Here is a 27,122-nt window from a genome sequence, read left to right as displayed (position 1 = left end):
TCCATTTCAAACTTCAACTCTCCATAACAGTGGGACAAGAAATTATCGTTATTGTAAACCAACTAGTGTCTGGTACTTTGTTATGGCAGCCCTAGGAAACTATTAGGAACATCTTGCAGTAGTGTGGTACATTTGTTCCAATTCACAAACCAATATTTATGCATTATGAACTAAAGTTCATAGTTTACATTAAGGTTCACTGTTTGTTGTACAGTTTCATAGGTTTCACCAAATACCAAATGTCATGTATTCACCATAGTAGCATCATACAGAATAGCTTCACTGCCCTAAAAACCCCACCTGCTCCACTCATTCATCCCTTCCCTCTCCTTACTCACAAACTCTGGCAACCACTGATGTTTTTATGTCTCTACAGCTTTGAGTTTTCCAGAATATCATATAGTTGGAATCATACAGTATGTCTGTAGCCTTTTCTGATTGGCTTATTCCACTTAACAATACACATTTAAGTTTCCTTCAAGTCTTTTCATGGCTGATAGCTCTGCTGAGCCATTAAAATATATGTAATTTTACTTTATCTGGGTAACAGATCTGTGAGGTAGCTAGTATAATCCCCACTTTATGGAATTTCAAAGTGTATACACTTAACCACTATAACAGGACTAATCCACTATTTCTCTCTAGGATATGTTTTCCATTTCAGGGAACAAACAAGAGTGCCCCAAAGAAGTTCTGAGAGGACCATTGTCAGTGATTGCCACATTGATTCATTGGATCATATAACCTTAGGTAAGAAATAATCCTAAAAATTACCTATGCCTTCAGTTTACAACCTGTTTGGTTTAAATCACAGAATTATCAAGTCACAAAAGATCTCCATTGAATTAGCCTTCCAAATGCTTATTTCATCTCTGTTAATTTATTGTTAGTGCTTTGTAAAATTCGTAACTCAGGATGGCTGTATCCTCAACAGCATCATTGCATACTCTTCTTCATAGCTTAGTTTCTTCTCTTATATTGCACCTTCTTCATCACACATCTTCCTCCTCTAACCCACTGTATCCTCATTCACAACATCCTCATTTCTTTACTCTTGCAAGGAACTCTAGTCTTGGAACACTCAAAACCATTATTAGACAGGTCCTCTCTGACTAGTCATCATTTTGCACCCACTGTAAATTTCATGATTCAGCTACTTCAATGAGGCCTCACAAAAACATTTATACAATCAATATTCAATAAATATTTACCGAACAGCTACTATGTGCCGGGTACTGTTCTAGACACTGGGATATAACAGTGAACAAGACAGAAAAGGTCTTTGCCTTCCTGGAATTGACAGTTCAGACTTTCTTGCTTCTTTAAACTTCCACCAGGCTTATCACACTCATCTTCAACCTTGGATCACACCCATCACCTGCTTTCTGTTTTGTGTCCTTGAGATTCAGTGCTTTGTGGGAGAAAGGGAGCATGTCGTGTCTATCCTAAAGATTTGCATTCATTTCAGTTGGGCCATCGCTGCAACTCAGTGATGTTTCTCTTCATCCTGCAGGTATTGGGTGATTTCTGGGTACAACACACTCCAGCAGATTTCCTACCTCTGATCTGCAATGATTGTCACTCGCCTTGACCCTTTAACTGTTTTCCTTCACAAACCCTTGGCAAATAGTGACCTGGAATGAGACCTAGGAGACTGAGACTGAAGCACTATGAGCTTTGTTTCTCTATAAAGTGAGCTGGTTGGAGAGATAATATTCAAAGTTTCATCTTACTCCACATAATAATACTATGGCTATATACCTGCTTGAGCCAGCAAAGCTAGAGGTATCATGCATGACATATCCATGCTGCTTCCTCCTTCTCAGATGCAAATGTCTTGCATATCTAAGTCTGTTTACATTTAATTGTTTGATCTAGAAACCATTAACCTTCCTTTCAAGCTGATCATACCACAGCATCCCAGATAAAAAATATTTTATCACCTCTCAAATATGTCTTACAACTTTCTACCTCTACATTTTTACTCATTCTTTTTAATCTACATCTTCACTATCCATATTTTTATTCAATTATGAATTTGGGGCTCAAATTTTACTTCCCTCATGATACCTTTTCCTGAGAACCCTAGCTTAAAAGTGACAATTCCCTCCTTGAATATCTATAATTCATTTTGATAATCAATAACACACTGTCGGCTGCAGCTCATCAATTGTTCTCTTTAGTCTTTAAATATTTGTATTAATATTTTACTTTCCATATGCTTTTATTCTTAAGGCCATTTATGAAAAGATATAGTCTTTTAAAAAATTTTTCCACAATTGGGACAGAGTAGGCAGTCAGAAATTGTAGCCAATCTGAGCCACTGGATTTTTATTCTAGATTTTACCATTCTGAGTATGGAAAATATAACTCAAGCCAATTCATCTCTCTGTACTTTATTGACTGATCAGTGTTTACAAAGTGAATCAAAGACCTTGGTAATTGACTATGTATGAATCTCAAAAATTATATAAACCCACATTTGCAGTAGTTACACAGTAAATCTGGCAGCACTTTCTTTCTGACTGTACAAAATGAACTTTTGTCCTTTTAAAAAAAAATCAATTTATCAACCCACTTTGCTCTTTTCTGAACTCAGTGGTTCATTTGGGATTCGAAAACCAAATAAACAAATGGATTATAATGTACAGTTTGCACTTAACCTTCACCATCTTGTACCAAAAATCTGTGCTACTTTAAAAAAATACATGCATTTACCAAGGCAGGTCTGTCAAGAACAGCAGCATAGAAATAAGAATGAATACAATCAACCTGAGGCACTTTGTCTTCTCAAGGTGTTTCTTTTCTCTAATCAATGGAATCCAAAATACTAAGGGCAGGTTAACAGGTTATGACCTGTTTTTCCCTTGCCGTCCCTGCACAATCTTTTAGCATTACCATTTCTCTATTTGTACTTCTCCACTAGCAAACAGAAGACCTGGCAGATTTAACATTATTAAAGCCAATGTCTTCATGCCCTTTCTTTCACCTTCTGAGTAGCAGACAGTTTGGGTGGTTTAGATTTGTGAAATGATGGTTTTTGTATATACTAACTTCAACACTTAGGAAGACACCATATTTAGGGACTTTAGGTTGCATCTTCAAGTGTTATCACAAATATCACCACCTTAATTTGGAGCACTTTATATTTTTCAAAACTTTATGGTTATCATTATTTGATCCTCCCAAGTAAGAAGAATCAATTCAACCCCATTTAAAGAAAGGAGACTGAGACATATAAAGCTTTGACATGAACTCCTTAACCACTACAAATCAGTGGAAAACCAGGACTGGCATTTAGACTAATTTCCAAACCAACTTGAAAGTTGCTTAGAAGAGTGAAGAGAAGTGAAAATTTGGGACATGACTTCTTCTGTTTTCTTTTCAAGTATTTAAATACTTTTCCTTGATGAACTCAAGGAGAATTAGGCTGAAAGACAGAGTTTAATGCTAAATCAGAATAGGGATGATGCTCTTTTGGCCCCTAGAGAAGAACAAATGACATAAGCGTAAACCCTAAGGCAAGGTGGAAATTCTCCACTAACTTGTGTCCATGTGAGAAAAAAATGCATAGACTTGCTACAACTATGTAAAGATGCTTTCTAAATGTATGCTTGACTAACAGAGGCATTCACAATATTATCACACATAATTCAGATACAGGGAGGGCTGGCTCCAGCACAACTACCCAAAAATGGGGGTGCATAGAAAGGGTAGACCCCTATCTCTGAAAAAGCCAGGGAGAAGAAGTGACCATCTATTTAGGGTTACGGTGAAAATATATTTTTTTAAGATTGTAAGGCTATGCTGTCCAATATGGTAGCCACCAGCCGCGAGGTCATTTAAATTTAATTGAAAATAAATAAAATTTAAAATTCAGTTCCTCAGCTTCACCAGTCCCATTTCAAGAGCTCAGTAGCCATTATGTGTTTAGTGGCCCCCATATAAGATGGTGCAGAGAATGTTTTCATCACTGCAGAAAGTTCTACTGGACAGCCCTGCTATAAGATCTTCCAACTCCTGGCTGGGCACGGTGGCTCACACCTGTGATCCCAGCACTTTGGGAGGCTGAGGCAGGTGGATCACAAGGTCAGGGATTTGAGACCATCCTGGCCAACATGGTGAAACCCTGTCTCTACTAAAATTACAAAAATTAGCCGGGTGTGATGGTGCACACCTGTAGTCCCAGCTACTCAAAGGGCTGAGGCAGGAGAATCGCTTGAACCCGGGAGGTGGAGGTTGCCGTGAGCCGAGATCATGCCACTGCACTCCAGCCTGGTGACAGAACAAGACTCCGTCTCAAAAAAAAAAAAAAAAAAAAAAAAAGATCTTCTAACTCCTAATATGAAGTGATTGTACTGAGTGAAGTAATGCTATGCACTTCAGAGACATGAAGGTATGTTAGATATGGTTTCTGTCTTCAAAGACCTTACAATCTTATAGAAAAGATGTGATAAGTTGTGGGGTGTTGTATAGGTCAGCATCTCAAAGCATGGCTGTGCTCTCATAATTCCCTCATTGGTACTCTCTCCATTTTCCTATGGAGGCTCTTTGGATGGGGGCAATCTTGCTGTGACTAGGCATTTGCAACTGAGAAGTGAAATATTTGGCAAATACAAAAGAAGCTGAGACACTGGCTGAAGAAAGATCACACTTCAAGTTAAGTAACAAGGCCCAAGAGTGGTTCACATGGAATCAAAGTTCAGAAGCCAGGGGCCTTTCCCAATTGTAACCATGCTGCAGAGATCACCATATTTTACATAAAAGTAGTTTAACTTGTGCATGACCTTCTGGACTTGCTGAACTACTCATCTAAAAAAAAAAAAGTCAGCAACTCATGTGCCTGTTTTTTGTGACTGGTTTGTTCAACTAACACTTCCAGTTTAGTGATACAGAGCCTTGGCCAGCTATCTTGCTAATATAAAGTAGGATAGCTTAGATGGCAGGATGCAAATCCATTTATATTGCTGAAAACAATTCAAAGGTGTGTTCTAGAGGTGCTTTGTTAATAGCAGTATTTTTGTATGTGAAGGACAAGCTGTTATTGATCAGGGACTAATTATTCTCTAGTGAATTATTTGACTTCTATTCATCATGATCATCAAGTGTGTTTACTGTATTCTGGAACTGCAAAGCAGGTTAAAAACTATCTTCTAGAAGTTTATAATCCAAGGTGGAAAGCTTTGAAACCCAACTAAAGGATGTTATCTGCTATGTCCCTTGGATGTAATAGACATATAATTTAAGCATACACATTTACAGATAAATAATAAGTTGAAAAGTACTAGATTGCTTCCTCTTTCTTTATATTTAGATAGTAATTTATACAGTAATGAGTCATTTAGATAGTAGTTTCACTCATTTATTAGTTTGGGGATACCTGGACTTTTCCTCAGGTAGGGAATGGCTCACAGTTGGGGCCTGCTTAAGAATAGCACAAAACCATAGGATCTTTGAACAACTGACTCAATAACCTGAGTTTGTACTGATACCCATGTTGTGTTTCTATTGGATCACTTAGTCTATAGCTTGTATTTTAATTACCAAGTACATATTTGTCTTCTGTAAAAGGTTGTTATCTCTTAGAAGTGATTACTCTCTTTCGTGATCCCTCAAAGTTCTTAACTGACTATTTTTCTTATACTCCGCTTTAGGCTCACACTTGTTGAGTTGGAACAGATGCCAGGGCAGTGCTTATTTGTTGAACTTAGTTGTTAAACAAATGAACTTGGCTAAGACGTTATCAAAAGGCTGTTTCTCTGGCTGAGCTCTTAGTAACCTTGGGAATGGTGGTGGTTTACTGTGGAACTCTATTTTATATTCTGATTTGTAGTTGTGGTTGTTTTTGTCTAGTGGAAAAGAACTTGGTCTTAGAGAGACATTTCGATTTCAGGAAGAGGAGTATTAGGCATTTAACTGAGGGAATAGGTTTGTTCTTGGATGTTGAAAGAAAAAGAAGACAGGATGAATAAGAAAAGAAGAGAATCAGAATTCAGCTGATACACTTCATATTTCCGCAGCCTTTGGAAACATCTTGCTACTCCTCTATCATAATTAGAAAACACTGACATTCAGAGCCGATTAAATGTTTCCATCACTCTAAAAAAAGTGTTGCCTGATTTTGCTCTCTAACCATGCTCAGTAATTAGAAACATAAGGCACCGTTCTGGAGGTTTGCTTGGGAACCTACCCTTCCCAGGCCTCGCGTGGCTACCCATTGGCTACAGGACTTTTATCTTTTCTCACCATCTGCCTTAGGAGCCCCAGCCCAGATCACAGGAAAAGTGTGAGGTTGCCATGGGCATTCCTGGAAAAACTAGAAACTTCCGGTGCCACTTTAGACTTTAAAAAATGCAGAAGAAGCTCACTCTGCCTGCCTGTTTCCTCGCTAAAGCACTATAGCTCTGTACTATACGTGGAAGGCAACAGTTTGAGGATTCAAACCAAGAGGCAAAAGGAGGATCTTTGTGACAACCAGCTTGAAATGGCATCCTTGTTCGCTTCTTAGAACAAGAAAGCTGTTCCAGCAGCTGATGTTAGAGTTCCTTACACTCTCGCTGAAAAACCTGTACTTTGCAGAGTGTAGGATTAGAATACCATCTAAGAAGCAGCAGCAACAGCTTTCCACTTCTGACAATATCTACAAAGAAAATGGAAAAATACTTGTAATCAAGGACTTCAACTCGACAGTTACCTAGCTTGTCAAATTAAAACATGTGGCAACCACCTGCTAAATATCTTGAAAGAATGATACTTTCTTGTTTTTCTCCCTGACCTAAAATCTCTTTGGAGTACACTTGCAATTCCTAATTTTTCACACTTAAACAAAAGCTGTCCACACTATGTTTAAAGATGACTAAGCAATTTTGTATTAAGTAACCAAAGATCACCCTGCCAATTTTAGAATAATTAAGTTTCTGCAGCCGAATATAAACAGTTCCAAGAACTACATGCGGCCTACCAAAAGTATATATTACAAGTAGTCAACCCTGTGGCCAGCTGGCAGACAGATCAACATGTTAAGGTAGAATTGTTCAGAATTTGGAGTATTACTTTTCTTTTCTCCCAATATTTTTTCTGCATCCAACTTTGTTTCTTTGGGAATGTTTTCAAGTATACAAAGCAAGAAACTATTGTGGGATTGCACCTCTTGTAAACGAATGAGCATTTCTCTTGAGATCCTTTGGAATGCACATATCATTCCCATTTCAATTCCATCTGCACAGGCAGCCAAAGAAAAATGGAGCAAATGAATCCATTTTCGTACCCCTCAAGTGAAAGTATTCATATTGTGCTTGATCACCAGGAAGATCTGCATTGACCACTGGACAAGTGAACGTGGACATTAAGCCATGGGTCTGTTGAGTACCAAAACACCTTTCTGACCCTAGATCCTTGCACTGTGCATTAGTCTGCTTTTGCAGTGCTATAAAGAACCATCTGAGACTGTGTAATTTATAAAGAAAAGAGTTTAATTGGCTCATGATTCTGCAGGCTGTATGAGTAAATGGCTGGGGAGGCCTCAGGAGACTTTCAATCATGGTGGAAGGCAAACAGGAAGCAGGCATGCCTGACATGGCTGGAGTAGGAGGAAGAAAGAGCAGGGGAGGTGCTGCACACTTTTAAACAGCCATATCTTGTGAGAACTCACTCAGTATTATGAGAACAGCAAGGGGGAAATCCTTCCCCATGATCCAATCACCTCCCACCAGGCCCCTCCTCCAACAATGGGGATCACAATTCGACATGAGATTTGGCAGGGACACAAATCCAAACCATATCACACTGCCTTTACCAGATAGCTTCGTGGGCCAGAATTTCTTGCTAATAAGGCTAAAGTCACAGATTTATCCCACCAGGAATGAGTTACTCATTTGAGGGGAAAAAAATCCTAAACTACGGCCCTGTGCTATGACATTAATCTGGGCCAGCTATATGACAGATGTAGCTGACCACCTTAAATTGAGAAAATAGAGATGGTTAGTTTAGCCCATTCCACTGGGACCTTCAGTAGCGTGGATGGCCAAATGAATGTGAGTGTGTCATCACACAAAAGGCCCCTACATATTCAGCTGCATTATAAGTCCTGTCATCTTCTGCATTATATTTAAATTCAGATACAATCAAGAGTGGCTGAGACTCTACAACTATCATCCCAATGAGAACTTTAATAAAAATATTCAATGCCGATCATTAAAAAATCAGGAAACAACAGATGCTGGAGAGGATGTGGAGAAATTGGGAATGCTTTTACACTGTTGGTGGGAGTGTAAGTTAGTTCAACCATTGTGGAAGACAGTGTGGCAATTCCTCAAGGATCTAGAACTAGAAATACCATTTGACCCAGCAATCCCATTTCTGGGTATGTACCCAAAGGATTATAAATCATTCTACTATAAAGACACATGCACACGTATGTTTATTGCAGCACTATTCATAATAGCAAAACCTTGGAACCAACCCAAATGTCCATCAATGATAGACTGGATTAAGAAAAGTGTAGCACATATCAACCATGGAATACTATGCAGCCATAAAAAAAGGATGAGTTCATGTCCTCTGCAGGGACATCGATGAAGCTGGAAACCATCATTCTCAGCAAACTAACACAAGAACAGAAAACCAAACACCACATGTTCTCGCTCATAATTGGAAGTTGAACAATGAGAACAGATGGGCACAGGGAGGGGAACATCACACACTGGGACCTGTCGGGGGGTGGGGGCGGGGCTAGGGGAGGGATAGCATTAGGACAAATGCCTAATGTAGGTGATGGGTTGATGGGTGCAGCAAACTACCATGGCATGTGTATACCTATGTAACAAACCTGCACATTCTGCACATGTACCCCAGAACTTCAGATATAATAAAAATAAATAAATAAATTCAATAAATGTTTATGAAATATTATTCATGTACTAGCTACCTTGCTTAGTGTAGCATATAAGATGTGAACGCAGCTATTCTGCCCTCAAGGTGCTTGTAGTCTGATGGTGGAGATGGGCAATCAATAAATAAAATACAAATTAGGTTAATGTTAGGAAGAAACCTAAAAAGAAGAAAAAAAGAAGCTACCATGAGAGAGAACTACAGGAATGAGCTAATGGTTTCCTATGTGTTAGAATAAGATCTGAGCAGTAATCACCTTTTCCAAAAGGAATGACATTAATATATATACAGACATGAATTCATACAGGGAACATAAATTTATAAGACTGGAGTTTGTATTCATTCAACAAATTAAATTGACATTGAGTACATGCCAGACATTCGCTCCCCTAGGTGCAGATAAATAAAAATCCTTTCCACTTCTCTCTCCTAAATAGGTGGGTGAGGAGAAAAGCAACTAGTCAGATTTGAGGGATGGTGAACTAGTCTCACTCACTTCTTTCCCACTTCAGGTCCCACATAAGTCACATAAAAATAATGATCCATCAGAAGCTGTTGCCAGAATTCATGCAGACCCAGGGAATCCACGTTAAGACATTAACTTCACGTGGCTAAGGTGGGAGGCATGAAAGAGGGCGTCTTTCTAGACCCATCCAGCTCTGTGAACTTCCGTTAATAAAAGCATGGTTCTAACACACCATCAAGCAGAAATATGCTGATTGAAACAAAGCTGGTCCACCGTGTTTTTCAAATGCTGGTGCATGATTCCAAGAAACAAACAGTCCATAATAAATTTATCCCAGTGGCAGAACATCTCACAACCAGCTTTTCCACTTTGAATACCACAAACAGACCTTTTATTTGTTGACACACAGCCCCTGGACATTCATGAAAACAAGATGTTCTCTTGCTGCTTTTTAAATTAAACAGATTTAAGTCAAGGTCTCAGCTCTCAGCCGAATTTTAAAAACAGATGTTATATAGCAAAAAGGCTCCACTGACCCCAGCAATAAGAGGCTATTTCACTTGAACTTGGATATTCTTTGTCAGCAGGAGAAGTGATCAAAGATGCTTTAAACTTGAGGCAGGAGCAGCCCAGGGTTTACTACCGTCTCCATTCAGTGACTGCCTAGAAGGTCTGGGAAGCTGTTGGGTATTCGGGACTCTTGTTTTGGAGAATAAATGTGCTGGGAAGGGCTGGTGATTGGGAGGTGCAAATTCCTTGGTTTTGAATGGAGTTATTCAGGAAAAATGATCTTCCTCCCACATACCACCATCTTGTTTCTCTGCAGACCCCAGAAGCTCTCTGTGAAATGGTTCCACTCTATCCATCACACGATTCCTCTCCCCACCCTACCCTCCCATGCAAACACAACTTACAGCCAAGCCAAACTCCTGAATCCTGTAATAATTTCACCCTCATTTCTGTCTCTGGGCCTTTGTCTCTGGTTTCTTGCCACCCATAACCTGAAGTGCCCTCCACTCCTGCAAATCCCGTATATTTTTCTAGAGTCCAGCTCAAGTCCTATCTTTATCCCAGAACCACCCTCCCTTTCAGCTTCTACAGCAATTATTGGGCTTGTTCTTGGTGATCAATATTATATGGACTTGTTGTTCAAATGTTTTATACCATCACTTTCTCTTGACCAAGTCTGAAGTTGCTCAGTGTCAAGGCCTACATCTCCTCTGACATCCCCTCACAGTGCTGAGTACTTTGCTATGCAGTTATTTATGAATGGAAATATTTGCTGAGTTGAACTCATTGAAAAGCTTAAGAATTCTGGCCCGAGACTCCAAGTTCCAAATAATGTCACAGCTATGATCCTTGGTGCTGTTTGCCCCATATTCTTGTTTTACTTCTTCTGGGCACATTATAGAATTGTGCTTGCCCCTTGTGGTCATCTGGGGCCAAGTGGCTAATTCTGGCCAATGAGTTTTGAGCAGAAGTATCATGTCACTTCTGGGGTAGACTTGCCAATAGACCCTCCAAAGAGCTCTTTTCTCTCCATCATGGTTGGTAAGATTTCCAGACAGTCATTGTCAGTAGGGGTTGCTAAGCATGGATGACAGTGATGTGGACTAGAAACCCTTGCCTATCCAGGGTTAGTGACAAAGCATGAGTGATAAACACACGTTCATTTTGACGTCGCTGAGATTTTGGCTGTTTCTGACACCAGCATAACCTAGCTTGTCATGACTGATGGAGTCTTGGCCAGCTCTGATATTAGGTTGTACTCGTCTCTGTTTCTAAGCAAGTACTTGCTCAGATTCTTGATTTCCTATTTCCCTTCTGAGACCTCTAGTTTAGAAACAGGGATAGGTAGGTTAACCGGAACACCGTTTGCAGGTAGAGCATCAGGGAGTGGAAGTGACTCGTATTTCACTTCCTTATGGGCCCATCTCTTTACTCCAATAAGCCATAAAACTGCCACTAACTGTAGCAGTGTTCGTGTGTTATGGTATCATTCATTTATATCAGGCATGACAAACTCAAATAGTTTAAAGGACCAAAGAGGTAACTATTTGGGGAGTGGTAGCTTATGGGAAAATGGAGAACATATGCATCCCTGCATCCCTGTGAGCATTCAGACTCAAAATTTGAAAAAAATACTTGTATTAGTCTATTCTCACACTGCTAATAAAGACATACCTGAGACTGGGTAATTTATAAAGGAAAGATGTTTAATTGAATCACAGTTCCACATGGCTGGGGAGGTCTCACAATCATGGTGGAAGGTGAATGAGGAGCAAAGGGACGTCTTTCATGGCAGCAGGCAAGAGAGAGCGTGTGTGGGGGAAATCCCCTTTATAAAACCATCAGATCTTGTGAGACTTATTTACTATCATGAGAACAACACAGGGAAAAACCCACTCCCAAGATTCATTTACTTCTCACCTGGTCCCTCCCATGACACATGAGGAATATTACAATTCAAAGTGAGATTTGAGTGGGTACCCAAAGCCAAACTACATCAATGGTGGACGAGGGAAGCATATTTGCAGGGCAGCATGGGCCCCGGATTGCTATCTTTCATTGATGGCTGACCATGTGCCATGTTAGGCACTGTGAGGAGTTGCAAGAGTGAACCCACAAGCAATCCCATATAGCTTTCATTCTAGATGGATAAGTTGATTTATGTAGACAACAGTTATGTAGCACTTACTATGTACCAAGCACAGTTCTAAGAACTGTGATAATACCAATTTAAATCCTTGTGACAATCCTTATTATTTCCATTTTACAGATGAAAAGACAGAGGCCCAGAGAAGGTGAGTCATTGGCCCAAGGTCACATAGCTAGTAAGTGATAGAGCTGGGGTCTACATCCAGGCAACTCAGCCCCAGATTGTGTGCTTTTAATCACAACACTCTGTTACATCTCACAAGACCTGTAAATGGATAATACAAAGTAGACTGTAGCAAGGACCTCAATGATGAAATGATCACCCGATTGCCTGGAAGGATTTATGTTCTTCTACAAATGCTCTTACTAGGAGCTGTTTCCTGTCAGCAGGAGGCCTTGGCCTGCTTAATTTTAGGTTCTGTTCATATTTGATGTTTATTAATGAAGTAAAAATGAATCTTCTGTTTATGTTCACTTGTGCCTTGGGAAACTGATTTATTATTTCACTTAAGTGGGGTTCACTTTAGAAAATAAGCTGAATTTGTCTTAAAGCCTTAAAAAAATAAATGATCACATTTCACACTTTGACCATTTCTTTGCTTTGCTCACTTAATTAGCTTTAGACATGATGCTAAATCATCTCAGTTTATCGGTTAGTTTCAGGGCAGGTCCAGGTTTTGTGGGACCTGAAGAATATTTGAGAGGCCTTCTTGGAAAACCAGAATACAATAGTAAATGTAAAAAGTTAGGCATGGGGGTGTTGAAGTAGGGACCTCTGCCCGTGAGAGGCCCCGCAGCTTAAACTCTACTGACTTCACGGTAAATTGGCTTCTGGTCTCTCATCTTTGACTCTCATGAGCATTTCATAAAAATATCACAGCACCCTTATTTTGCTTTTAAATTCAATTACTATCAGCTCTCCATATCCATGGGTTCTGCATCCATAGATTCAATCAACCAGGAATAGAAAAACATTTAAAAAAAAAAAACCAATGCAATAAAAAAAACCATACAATAAAAAATATGATAGGAAATACAGTATAACAGTGATTTACATAGCATTTACATTTTATTAGGTGTTAGAAGTAGAGATGATTTAAAGTATACGAGAGGATATATATAGATTATATGCAAATACTATGCCATTGTATATCAGAGAATTGAGCATCAGTATATTTTGGTATCCTTGGGAGTCCTGAAACCAATCCCCTATGGATACAGAGGAAGGAGCATACTTGGAACTACATTATAGTCTGCTTTTAACAACATTCTATACAAAAGTAAGAATCTAGGAAACAAATAATGTAGGGGGCAATTATGCATTACCCTTCAAGTGATTTGCAGAAAAGTAGATTTACAGATATAGCCAGTGCATGCCTGTGTTTTGCCTATAAACCGCATTATAAAGTATGATAGGTGGATGAGAGGGCAGAAAAACTTAAAATATTATGACCCTTTGCCGGGACAAAGCCAATGAAAAATAAATACAGTATCAGAAATCACAATTTATGTCACTGAACACGTCATTGGATTCACAAAATTTTCCATTGCATTTAATTAAAAAAAAAGCCCATTTTATGGTAAGGAATAATAGAATTGCAAATGTAACACAGACCTAATATGGCACGTGAGATGGAGAAGGTCCAATCCAGTGATATCTGCAGAATGAATGAATTAATGAGTGACTGAATATGCATGTTTAAGGAAGGTGCTAATGGTGGTCACAGGCTTCCCTTATCAACCCCAACTTATAATTGCATTTTAAAATTTATAAACCATTAGCCAATAATGGGAGACAGATAGATTCCTGGAGTCTCTCATAATAACAAATGTCTTTATATTTATAATTTTGTAATTCTGTGTGAAATCAGATTCAAAATCATGGTATCATATACTTATGGGAGGAATTCTTTGAGGAACTTGGAGAAAATAATCCTGGAAGAGCTTCTTCCTTAGGGCCCAACATGAATGCAATATGTTTGCATTCATTCCCTTCTGCATCCTGTGGATATGATAAAATGCTTTCCCCCAAACTCAGGATGCCCCATTCCGTGATATATCATGTTTGGTCATTAAAGAACAGGATTCAATATTAACGTTGGCCTTCTTTCCTGCTCTTTAGCAAAGTGTTTTCAGCCAAATATATTAAACTAGTCAACTGCCCTTTTCCCCTGTCAGTAAAACAGCCAGCATCTTGAAATCACAGCTCATTTGTACCACATTGGCGTGAATATTCAGACTTCATTTGTCTCTAGCTCTTACAGGCTGGTGTTAGAGTGCATGATGGACATTTTATTTTGAATTAGCAAAAGGGAGGAGGAAAGAAAAAATCCAAGTTATAAGTTTGGGCTAAAATATGTTTCAGGGAATGCAGCTCTGCCTTTTCCTCTAGGAAACGTCTATTAAAAACAAATCCAGATTTAATTTGGCATTAAGTTGAGCCTGGGATACAGAGAATAGTAGGAAGGAAAATATCGTAGGGTTTTTTTTTTCCCTAGACTGTTTGTTCTGCTTAAGCCCTGTTTGAGTACTGTTGCACGGAGTGGTATGAGATGTTCACGACTTAATCTTGTTAGGCATCCTAAAGCAGAGTTCAGAAGCAATTGAGTCTGTGTCCTGTAACTGTGCAAATCCTATTAGAGTTGGAACCTTAGGAAAGGCTTGATAGTTTTTGGTTCAAAGCTAAATAGCACAATCATTCTTTTCTCTTTACTTGTGTACTCACTTGCGCTTATGGGAAAAAAGCCTGGAAAGGAGTTCTAGACAAGAGCTCCTGGCACCGTTGTGTGTTTTTCTCCCTGCTCTGTCCCCCTTCTCAGCACAGTCTTTCTCTGTCAATGGTCATGCCAGGCAGAAAGGTGTGTTTTCGTGGAGGTGCCTCTTAAGACCAGGTGCAATTCCCTGGCCGGGGAAACACATTTATTTAGGCAAGGTTACTAAAGCTGCAAGTGGTGGTGTTGTAATGTGCTCTACCCTCTTTACTATGAAGGTTTCCAGAATGCTGGGAGTCCCATGGGACCTGTGACCTCGTGTCCCCTCAATACTTAACCAAATCGGGACTATGTCCAGGCTCATTGTGGATTTTTCTTCTCATATCTCATGACAAGGACCCAGAGAGTGGTCTCCTTGAAAGGAGACTCCCAGGGAAGGGAGTGGATTCCAGACCTTCTCCCAAATGAGCCTAGTTCTACAGCCACTACCAAAAACCCACAGGAAGGAATCTTAGTTTAAGAAAGATCCCTTCAGATCCTACTATAAAAAGCTTGAGACCACCTGAACCAAAGGAGACTAAGGACTTTGTCGAGGTTTCCAGGGAGGCTCATTCTGCAAAACTCAAGAAAAGAAGAAGAAAATAAAAACCCAAGCTTCTCTTTCCACTCCATCTGGAGCTTCAACTGACTTCAAAAATATTGGCCCACAGTGGTTATAAAATCTCCCATTCGAAAACAAAGGCAAAGCCTTCGAAGTGCTTACAACTCAAAGCACTTCTTTTACATGCTCATAGGAAAATGATCTTTCTCTCCAAGCCCATGAGCTGACTGAAATTAATGAAACACAGTTGGGAGGTACCTATGTTGGCCACTGGCCATCATTCACTGGAACACCCCAACTAGACCATTCATGGATTGCAAAGGGTTTCCTCTTGCTTTCAACATTTCTCATTTGATATAAATAGTAATTTGCATAAAATCACTAACCCAAGTGTCACTGACATTTTGGGTACCTTCAAGAAAATGGGCATCTTTTTCCTAGCTACTCCAAGAACACAAAGAGGAAAGTGTGGAAGTGGGTTCTTGAAGAAAGCTGGTATCTCGATGTACATTTAAAACAATTGGGTGAGGCAGGGGAATAAAGAAATGCAGGATGTGGCTTCTAGATCTCTGATAGCCTCTTCTGCTAATAATCAGAAAATCACCCTGAAGATCAAGGGTTTCTACTAAGGAAGGAGAACTAAGAGAGAGAGAAGAAAAATAAAGTAAAGCAAGGAGAGAACTTAAAGGAAAAGAAATAACACTTTGGAAAATAAAAGAGAGATGAATAAATACCTTTACCTCTTTTATTTGCATCATGCTAGCAGAGCAAATTAGGGAAATTCAGCCCGGGGTAAATATGGCTCCGTGAGAAATGACATTTGATGGTGAGGCCTAGAGAGCGGAGGCTGGTAATGACTGTCAGCGGCCATGGCCTAGCCCCTCCACTCTCTGGTCTGGCAGGGAAACCCTAAAATACTACCAAAGCTTATTCTGGGGAACAGGTGGAATGGGACAATCAGCAGGGGACAATGGACAAAGGAGGGAGTTCAGGGCAAAAGAGGCACAGCCCTCCACCCCTATCTGGGGCCTTTACTGACTATACAAGATGATGCTCTGTGACCACTGCGTCACAGCCACCTGACCCTGAAAACAACCTGCCCCTGTCTCTTTGGTCATTAAGGATTCTCATCCTGGCCACCCCTCCTGTCCATTCTGATCAGCTCTGATTGGCTGATGAAGAAAATGGGCCCAAAGGAAGTTTGTCTAAGATTCCCTGAGCAGGCAGCAGGGGAGTTGTACAATGACCATAGGTGGAGTTAGCTAGAAGGGAGCAAAGGTGGGTAGGAGAAGGCTCACAGGAATGGTTTGGGGCATAGCCCCCAAAAGACAGGACAGAGAAGGAACAAAATAGGTCCAAAAACACTAGGGGAGAAAAAATAGACAAACACATTAGCTCATCTACATATTCTCACACAGCTTCACACTAGGGGAGAAAAAATAGACAAACACATTAGCTCATCTACATATTCTCACACAGCTTCATTAGAAGTATCATGTAGTGTTCTTCCTCTTGGACGGGTCCTTCTCCTGTTATCTACCAGGAAAAATTTCCATATATAATTTCTGATGGAATCTTTAAGCCACTGCTCCTCTCCCTCTACACAGTCTTCCTTGGTGGCCTCATCCATTGACACACTGCTGCTTCCTGCCTGTAGGCGGTGACTGTGAACCTCTCTGGTTCTCAGCTTCAGACCTGCGTATGCATTCTTTTCTAGACACATGCCCTTGCATGTCCCACAGGCTTCAAACTCAGTAAGTCCCTCTTGGATCCCCGAACAGTTTTCTCATGGAAAGGCCACCTTAACTGGGCATGCTCGTGCTATTTACTGTTTCCTACCTCTGGAAGAAAGGTAACTCTCCTGCTGTTAGTCAATCACACCCTTCTTTCAATCTTTCTCCTCAGCCTTAACTTATTTCTACCTGTCTTGGGGGGCAGGAAGTGAGGAGAAAGCATCTTAAATACTCATCATTTGGAGACAGTCTTAAAGCAAATAAATTGTAGGTTCAGAGGCTGCATCTAATCCTCTTTCCATTCATTCATTCAGTCATTCATTTAATAAATATTACAAAATGTCTACTGTATACAAAACCTCCTCTAGTGCTATGAGAGATGTAAAAGGCACATTCTCTGATTTCAGAATTTATAGAATATCATAGGGAAATGAGAGCTTTACCCAAATGACTATAATGCACTGTAGGAACTGCAAATGCTCTGAGAGTAACGTAATCGCTGAAGGAGTTCAGGAGGGGAGAAGCAGAGGGAAGCCCATGTGCAATAAACAAAAAATCAGCATATTAGAGAGAGAAAATGATGGTGGCAGCATTATGGGGTGAGTGGTATTTCCCCCAAATTCATACGTTGAAATCCTAACTTTCAGGACCTCAGAATGTAACCGCATTTGGAGATAAGTTCTTCAAAGAGTGATTAAGTTAAAATGAGGTCTTTAGGGTGGGCCTAATCCAATATGACTAGTGTTTTTACAAGAAGAGGAAACTTGGGCACAGAGAGAAAGACACCAGACAGGTGTGTGCCTGGAGAGATGACCATGTGAAGACACAGGGAGAAGGTGGCCATCTGCAAGGAGGGCCTCGAGAAATCCACCATGCCAACACATTGATCTCAGACTTCCACCCTCCAGAATGGTGAGAAAAGAAATCTCTGTTGTTTAAGCCACCCAGTCTGTGGATTTTCACTATGGTAGCCTGAGAAAACTTGCATGGGGACAACAGATAGAATCTTGAAACAACAATTGCCTGAGTGGTATGCTGAACTCCTGAAGAACTTTTCTACCCACTGGAGCCAAGCTCAGCAAAACTGTGAATGAGTGAAATGCCCTTTGGTTTCTCCATCCTCTAAAGTGAAAATCCCCTCTTTCACCTCCCTAGGTGGTCCTTGTTCTGGTAGACGTTTTCCTCCCAGGTGAGAGAGATTTGTTGAAAGTGAGGGGTACTTAGTGCTCCTGAGATCACCAGTGTTTGCACAAAGGTGAGCTTATTCACCTTGGAAGGCTGACTCATGTTGTCTTTATTGATTCAAGACACTAGCATTTTCCACAGGAAGTGAAGACTTCATGATTGATCCAGGACTGTTTTGTGAAAGATATTACATTGCAGGAAACATTTAAAAATAAAGCAAAAAAAAAAAAATCAGATTACAAAACAGAATACAAGACTTGATAGATCCTTTAAAACTTGATAGATTCTAACCGATTAATTAACTGGTAAGTAAAGTAGGAGGGCCACAGCAGAAAAACTGGTTTCTCGCAGTGCATCTTTAGATGTAAGAATTTAGAATATCAGGCACAGAGGCTGTGTAATTCCTAAGAGCAGAGCCCAAAGTATTAATAAAACATAAACTTTACTCACAGGTCAGCAATCAGATGTCTGAGCCTTCTGGTTGATCACTAATCCCTGTGGAATTTGATTTGATGATCTTGAAATGTTCCAATGATACCTGGAATAAAAGGAGGATGGAAACATAATTAAGTTGAATGAATTTTACTTAATACAGACTATATATTTTCAAATATCATTTCTTCCTCAAGTACTGTTGTTAGTTAGAATCTAAAGGGAGAAATAAGGCAGGGGTAGAAATAGCTATTGTGCATTTGCATTTTAAGGAAAATACAGTTATCGCAGAGTCCATCCATTTATTCTGAATAAATTATTCTGAAGAAGGAGGTATAGTTAAGACAAACCCAGGGGCAGTATTTAATTGCCAAGTTTCTTTTTCACTGCTCCCAATCCCCTCAGTATTTTTATTTCAAAATTTGCGAATGAATAAAGGGAAACTGAAGGAAGAAAATGTTATAAGTGGAAAACTTTTTTGGTCTGTAGTGTCTATGTATGTCCATGAACTATCTTGTTAGTGAGAGAAAGACAGAAAGGCTTTCAAGAGAAAACATAAAATGAATGGCAGAGTCACTAACAGTGGAGTTTGTCTTCAGATAATCTCTTTCCTTTCTATTTTCAGATTTAGGGTCTAAGGGCCAGAAAGTTGATAAAGCTCTTACTCCCTGTTTTAAGATCTTTCTCTCCCATCAGTTACCTTGCAACTTCAAATAGATGCCCGGGTGAACCATTCCTCCCTTGAGCCCTTTAAGCCATAGCTTTTAATGCAGTGCCCGACACACAGATGCTGGCTGCCCTGGCTCAGAAGCAGTTGCCAAAGGTCTCTGCAGGGAAAGCTGAGTCTAGACCGGAGGTAGTAAGGAAGGAAAAGGCCCAAGATGAAGGAAGACGGGAAGAGAGCTGGGCCCTGTTAGGCAAATGAGCCTGTCTTCCTCCCTGAGTCCCCATTGCAGCCAGTGGCAAACAGCCAGGCACTAGTTATTGCTCCTTTGATTTAACCATCTCCTCGGGCATGGGGAGAAATGAGTTTTATATGAAAACATTTACTATAGGAGAACCAAGGTGTAATAAAAAGAAAGAAGTAATTTCTTCCCTCTTGATCAGATTTCTAGTCCCCTAAGAATAGCGATTTTCTTAGAACCCTCAGGAAACCTCTAGCTAAAGTCATTCAGTAGCATGAAAAACTGTAACTAGCACCTTTCTAGATTAAACAAAGAGAAAAACATTGCTAGCATATATTTACAAGAGATGGTTAATATCCTAATTTAAAATTTCTACTGCAAGTATTCTCAGAAAGATGGCATTTTCCAAATGGATACTAAGAGGCTGGTGGTGGGGGAAGAGGGGAGGGTGAGATGATAACTTATTTCAACAGAGAATCATTGCAAAGGTTAAATTAGGGATCCTTTACAAAAATAAATAATTGTAAATAACTAAGAAGACCCAGATTTTCATTAATTTAAAATTTTATCTTACATGGTTGAATTAGGGTCTCTGATTTCAACATTACCATTTTTATAAAACAATTCCTCTGTGACTTTTTCATAATATGATTTGCTTTCATTATGGAAATAATAATAATAACTATCGTTTGTTAAGTATTTTTCAGTGATAGGCCCTGTGCTAAGCACATTGCACACATTATTTCATTTGATGACTGTAACAACCTTGTAAAATACATATTCTTATCTTAGGATAAGCACTGAGAAGTTTCTTGGCTGAAGTCATTTGCCTGAATTCACCCAGCTAGTGGTGAGGCCAGTATTCAAAGCCAGGGCCTGACCCACCATGCTGGGTGTATTTGGTGGATACAGGAGCCCATTTGCTTGTTCACTGAGTGAGTCCTCTGCTCCAGGACACGACACACGGTGATGTACAAGGGCTCTGCTTCCATGGAGCTTATACTCTGCTGGAGTTCAGACAACACACATTTCTGATAGTGAGTGAGCAAATAAAAAACAGCAGGACGTAAAGAGGTCCACTGAGGGTCCCTGGAGGTTGGATGGTGAGGGATAGTCTCTCTGAAAAGGAGACATCTAGGCTAAAAACACATTTCTAGGAAGAGGCCCCCCATGTAAAGATCTGAAGGAAGCATGTTCCAGGCAGAGCCCTTGAGAAGCCTGGTGTGAGGGTTTTATGACATGGCTGTGCACTCTGGGATCATGAAACTCTTCCAAGTTACTCAGTCCATGTGGGATTCAGGCTTCTATGTCTGTTCGTAGAGTACACAATGCTGAAAGATGTGCTGGACACAGGGTCTTACCAAAAAATGATCCCCACGGGCTGCCTTTGCTGGAAAGCATGAGGATCTGTCCCTGCCCAGAGATGAAAGTGCCAAAGAAGCACATCATCAGCTTTGTATCCAGTGCCTAGAGGGATGGAGGTTCCCCACTCCCTTTTTTGCTAGGTAGACTTCAAGAGAGCTGTGTTCTACAGGCTTGCAAGAGCTCCTTTCATGCATTAGAGGATAAGGCAGATCATTTCTTAATAACAGACAGAAAAATGAAAAGCTACAGGACATAATCCTTAAAATGGGAAAGGAATGGCAAGTAGCTATTTCAATCATAGTTGGCAGGAAGTCACATAATTTGTGGGGATGGAAATTAAAGTAAAATATTTAAAAATAGATCGATGGGTTTTAGTTAGAATGAATCAGTAATAATAACACATTATTAATTGTCTCTGCCTTACATTTATAGCTAAACATGGGAGCTAGGAGTATGTTAGAAGAAAAGAAATATATGATCTTAGGGAATTTGGGTCATTTAAATAAACACTAACAAGTGAATTGACCTTGTACAAGTCATTTAACCACTCAATTTCTTCATCTATAAAATGAAGCATTTGGAATAGATTTGCAACAGTACTCAATTCAGATGATTTATTTCTACCATCTTTCCATGAAAAAAATGTATTGTATATGTGAATGACCTTGATATCGTTTTGAATAAAACAAGTCCAACCAAGTTCCCCCTTTTCAGCATCTAACAGGGTGCTCAGAGAAGAGTATTGCTTTTCAAGTCCACCTATCCCGGCTCCTTCTCTGTTATTTCTAAGAGATGAGTGCATTTTATAACTCTAAGAGAAACGATAATATATTACATAATAATATCTATAATTTATTGAATACCTACTATTTGCAAGGTATTTGTTATCTGTTCTTTCATTTAATCTTCACAAGAAAACTGTGAAACTAGTTGTTTTTTATTATCCCCACTTGGAAGTAAGATTCATTGTCACACAGTTATTAAATGACAAGTTAGAATTAAAACCCATCTTTGTTTTATTCCAAAGCTCCTTCCATAGAGCAGCCATAGCTGCCAACATTGACATTTTCTTTTACCTTTTTGAGTTCTATACAACATTTTTCTTTAAATGTTTTGGAGGAGATTGTTGATGAGTTTGTGGAATGTAGCTAGACTGACGTAGGTATCTGCCTAAATGGAATAGCTTCTGGCGGTCCAGTGCTTTCACTGAGAATAACTAGAAACTCTGGATAATATTCCACAAAACCAAAATTAATTTGGAGACATCCCAGAGCTGCTGTGGTAACCAGGACTTGAGGGGCCAACATCTTAGAGAGAAGGAAGGCCTGGAAAAGTAATCTTACATTCAGCGATTTCCCCCTCAAGGAATTTGGTATACTTTGGATACAAAGGACAAGAGGACACAAGACAGAAACTAAGTAGAACATTTTTGAGAAGCAGAGCAGAGTCTTCGCAGCCTTGTGGAGCTGAGGAGAAAAAACCTTAAGTGCAAGAGGGAAGGACCATTCTGGGGTGACAGAGCTGCGCTATATCTTTTTCATGGTGATTGTTATTTAACTATATGCACTTGTCAAAACTTGCAGAACTGTACACTGAAAAGAGTAAATTTTACTGTGTGTAAATGACACTGTGATAAATGGTCTTGGGATACAACCTTAGTTAGGACCCTTGGAGAGTTCAGCCACGGAGAGGGAGCAAACCAGAGGTTGAAGGAGTCATGCAGAATGGAAGATGAGTTGTAGATCAGCTCAGCCCCATTTAACTGAAGAGAACTTTCCCAACTCTATCAAAACAACCAGAAGGTAAGACAATCCCTATCTGTAGAAAAGTAACATCATGCCGCACCTAAATGAATATCTATATGGAAAAAGGAAAATCAAAACTTGACCTCTATTTAGCATCATTCCCCCAAATTCTTTCAGATTGATTGTGGATCTAAATGTGAAAACTTACACATTTGCGCTTTCAGGAAAAAAAAAAATCTCCATGATTTTGGGATAAGCAAAGATTTTGTAAACGGGACATAAAAATAAAAAACTTGTGTTGCATTAAAACTAAAAACCATAAAAAGAGTGGAGATGCAAGCCATAGATTGAGAAAATCTTAGCAATATGGATGACAAAGAACTTGTATCCAGAATATATAAAAATTTCCACACATCAAAAAGAAAAAGATGGATGATCTAATAGAGAAATGAGTAATGATTTCAACAGGCATTTCACAGACAGGATATTTAAAATTGCCAACAACTAAAAAATAAATTAGCCAGGTGTGGTGGTGCATGCCTGTAGTCTCAGCTACCTGGGAGTCTAAGGTGGGAGGATCTCTTGAGTCAGGGAAGTCAAGGCCACAGTAAGCCATGATCATGACACTGCACTCCAGCCTGGGGACAGAGAGAGACCTTGTCTCAAAACAAAAACAAAAAGACAAAAATGTCAACAAGCGTATGAAAAAGTGCTCAATCTCATTAATCGTTAGAAAAATTCAAATTGAAACTTATGATGAACTAAAACTACATAGCACTAGAATAGCTAAAATTTAAAAGACATAAATCAAAATGTTGGTGAGCAACTGAAATGCTCATGCACTGCTTTGGGAATATAAATTGGCAAAATCACTTGGGAAAAAGATTTGGCAGCATGTGCTACAGCTGAATATTTGTATACCCTGTGACCCAGAGATCTTACTCATAGGCGTATATATAACAAAAATCCATGCATATATTCACCAGAAGACATGAACTTGAATGTTCATAGCAGTACTATTAATAATAGCCGTGAAAAGGAAATAACCTCAATGTCTATCAACAGCAAAATGGATAAATTGTGGGAGGCAAACAATGAAACCCTATATAGCAATTAGAATGATATAAGTTTTGCTCAGGCAATCAATCTCAGAATCATAATATAAACAACACAACAAAAATTACTATATGATTTCATTAATATAAAAACTGAAGCCCAGACAAAATTAATACTTCATGTTAGAAATCAGAATAATGGTTATCATGAGGCAGTGGCTGAGTGGGGGAAGGCAATGACTCTGAAGGGACATTTTGGGGGCTTCTGAATGCAAGTACTATTCTGTTTTGTGATCTGGGTGCTGACTACTCAGTTGCGTTTATTCTTTGAAAGTCCATCACTCTGTACAATTATAAACTGTGCACTTCTCAATATGTTACACATCATTAAAAAGATTATTTTTAGAACATGTGAATAGAAAAAGATGAAGCTTTAGTCTGGAAAGATGACAACTCAAGGGAATTTATGAGCTCAAAATATATAAAATCACCAAAGTTCACTATCTCTGGTCATATATTGTACCAGTAGGAAAATAAAATAATAAAAAGAAAGACAAATAATGAGAGAAAACAATAAGATAATACAAATCAATGTACTCTGCAGGGGGACAATTGTAGTTGGGAAGGCTGGGATCAATTTGGCCAGTTATTTCTAAATTAAAAGTCAACACTGGATTATTTACCAATGACTTAGTGAACTTTCCATATATATATTTTGGCTTACCATATCTTAAAAGGGAAATATTGAATGTTTTTGCAAGTGGCCCATACCAAGGCAATGCAAATACAGGGACTACTTATCATCTTAAGAATGCCATGAAATTTCACCGTCCATCCAACCCTTTGCTTAGTATCCACTGTTTCTCGTCCTCACTTTTAACCACCCACCTTCCCCAAATTATTTCTTGTAGCTCTTTTGTGCATCAAGCCCTTGAACAATGTTTTCTCTTTATTTCTTAAAATCGTACGTTTCCATTTCAGATTTTGCCTACGTATCTTGAACGAATTCATCTATAGTATGCTTGTATTTTAGTGTATAGGTTTATGTCTGTATGAGAATCTCTTGATTTTTATGGGATATGTTTTCTGTGTTATTAAGGAATAATGCATATGGAAATGTATACAGATATTTATATAAATGAGTAGATAAGAGGGACAAGATGTATTAATATGATAATATGTTAGGAATTTAGCTACCAAACAGGCTAAAGTGGGAAATTAAGGAAATTGTTCTTATAATTAAAGAAAAAGTCAATTATTCAGTGAAAGTCAGAATTTTTGTGGCACTCTGTAGCAAACAGATTTATTGGATAGCAGACAAAGCTTTAAATCATTCAGTTGGATTGAACATGATCTTTCCCATTAAAATAGCATGGAATTGTAAGACTGACTATGGGGTCACACAGAACTCTATGCTTAATAACCTAAGAGAAGCTCTTTAACAAAGACACCTAACAGGTACCAGTTACTTCAATTTTAAAATGAGGATAGTAATAACTACCTTGAAGGGTTTTTTTCTTCTTCCATTGTACGTGGTTAATGCCTCTACGGTAGCATTGCATGAGTATGGGCTTCCCATTGGTAAGGGCATGGTCTTATCAATCACTCCATACCAAGCATTTAGCATGTTCTCTGGCATATATCATATGCTTCATAAAAGTCTGTTGTTGGCCAGGTGCATTGGCTCACACCTGTAATCCCTGCACTTTGGGAGGCCGAGGCGGGCAGATCACAAGGTCAGGAGTTTGAGACCAGTCTGGCCAACACAGTGAAACCCTGTTTCTACTAAAAATACAAAAAAAAATTAGCCAATGTGGTGGTGTGCGCCTGTAATCCCAGCTACTAGGGAGGCTGAGGCAGGAGAATCATGTGAACCTGGGAGATGGAGGTTGCAGTGAGCCGAGATCGCGCCATTGCACTCCAGCTTGGGCAACAGTGTAAGATTCCGTCTCAGAAAAAAAAAAAGAATGAAAGAAAAAAGTCTGTTGTTGAATGATGATTGAGATAACATATAAAGTGCCTAGTATTGAACCTAGCATGCCATTGACCCTTGATTAATATTATCAGCTCCTTTCTCTGCCTTCTTCTTTGCCATTCTGCATCTGGAAAGTAGAATGGCTCAATTCTTAGCTTATTATTATTATTATTATTATTTTTTTTTTTTTGAGACAGAGTCTCGCTCTGTCACCCAGGCTGGAGTGCAGTGGCGCAATCTCGGCTCACTGCAAGCTCCGCCTCCCGGGTTCACGCCATTCTCCTGCCTCAGCCTCTCCGAGTAGCTGGGACTACAGGCGCCCGCCACCATGCCCGGCTAATTTTTTGTATTTTTAGTAGAGACGGGGTTTCACCGTGGTCTCAATCTCCTGACCTCGTGATCCGCCCGCCTCGGCCTCTCAAAGTGCTGGGATTACAAGCGTGAGCCACCGCGCCTGGCCTGCTTATTTCTATACCATCAGGTCCCAAGACTAGCAAGCTACCCAGGGAAATTTTGCTGAGTTCTTCTTAAAATTTTATGGAGTGCAAAGGATATAGCTTAGATGTATGTTCTCAGAGGAGCCAGTTTTGTAAAACTATGAAAAAAAACCAGATCTTATCCTGTTCTATGATAGTACAAAAGATGGGCTTTGATATCTTAAAATGGTGCCTAATCATTGCAGCCTTTTCTCCTTTCTCTTGGACAGTCATTTAATGAAGAGTAATCTGTGACGCTATTTGCATGATCCAAGATCTTTCAATTGTTAATAGAAGAATGAGGGTGGATTTTTGCAGGCAAGATGATTTCTGATTGGAGAAGCAGTGAGAATGTATCCATGAAGGTCAGATGTTTATTTTTAAGCTTCGTGAAAAGTTCTGTACTTGTCTGAAGCAAATAGGAAAGAGAAAGTCATTTGTGGTCTTATGAAATTTCTGAACTTCTCATGGGAAAGTAGCTGACGTCAGTGTTTGATAAGTTTCCTGTGGCTATAGGCATAAGAGACACTGAGAAAAATGTATCTTTCTCTTCACAGAGTCATAGTGTACCTGAAGTTTGAGCTGGGTATAACTACCACTCATCACGAAAAACCTAGTGTAGATAATAAAAAGTCCAAAGTTTGTGAAAAGGCAGTGGCAGTTGTTTCTCTTGCCTTCATCATCGTATTCATCACCACTGCCACTACCACTGTCATCATTATCAGAGCACTGACTGTTGTTTGTAAGTCATGATGTTAAGTTACCTAAGTTTCAGCAAGTGATAAGAAATGGTGCACTTAATTTTTATGTATATTAAATTTTCCAATGGATGCAGTCTTCTGGTTCTCTTCTGCCTATGTGTCTGTGTATGGCTTCCTAAATGAATAGAACTTATCAAAGAGAAGCAACTATGAAGATTAGAACCC

General features: G+C 39.4%; 1 protein-coding gene across 6 annotated transcripts in view; it reads right to left on the bottom strand.

The window, feature by feature from the left end:
* CALD1 (caldesmon 1) overlaps window positions 1-27,122 on the bottom strand; it is a 194,765-nt gene that overhangs the window by 110,755 nt on the left and 56,888 nt on the right. For all 6 annotated transcript variants that reach the window (XR_004032978.1, XR_004032980.1, XR_004032982.1 and 3 more), the window contains exon 2: window positions 18,694-18,781. The gene's annotated coding sequence lies outside the window, so the exon portion shown is untranslated. The remainder of the gene's footprint in view (window positions 1-18,693; window positions 18,782-27,122) is intronic.

The sequence above is a fragment of the Nomascus leucogenys genome, chromosome 13 (assembly GCF_006542625.1).
Source record: "Nomascus leucogenys isolate Asia chromosome 13, Asia_NLE_v1, whole genome shotgun sequence".
Classification (NCBI taxonomy): Eukaryota; Metazoa; Chordata; class Mammalia; order Primates; family Hylobatidae; genus Nomascus; species Nomascus leucogenys.
Note: the sequence above shows the minus strand (reverse complement) of the source record. Positions and strands in the feature narration are given on the sequence as shown.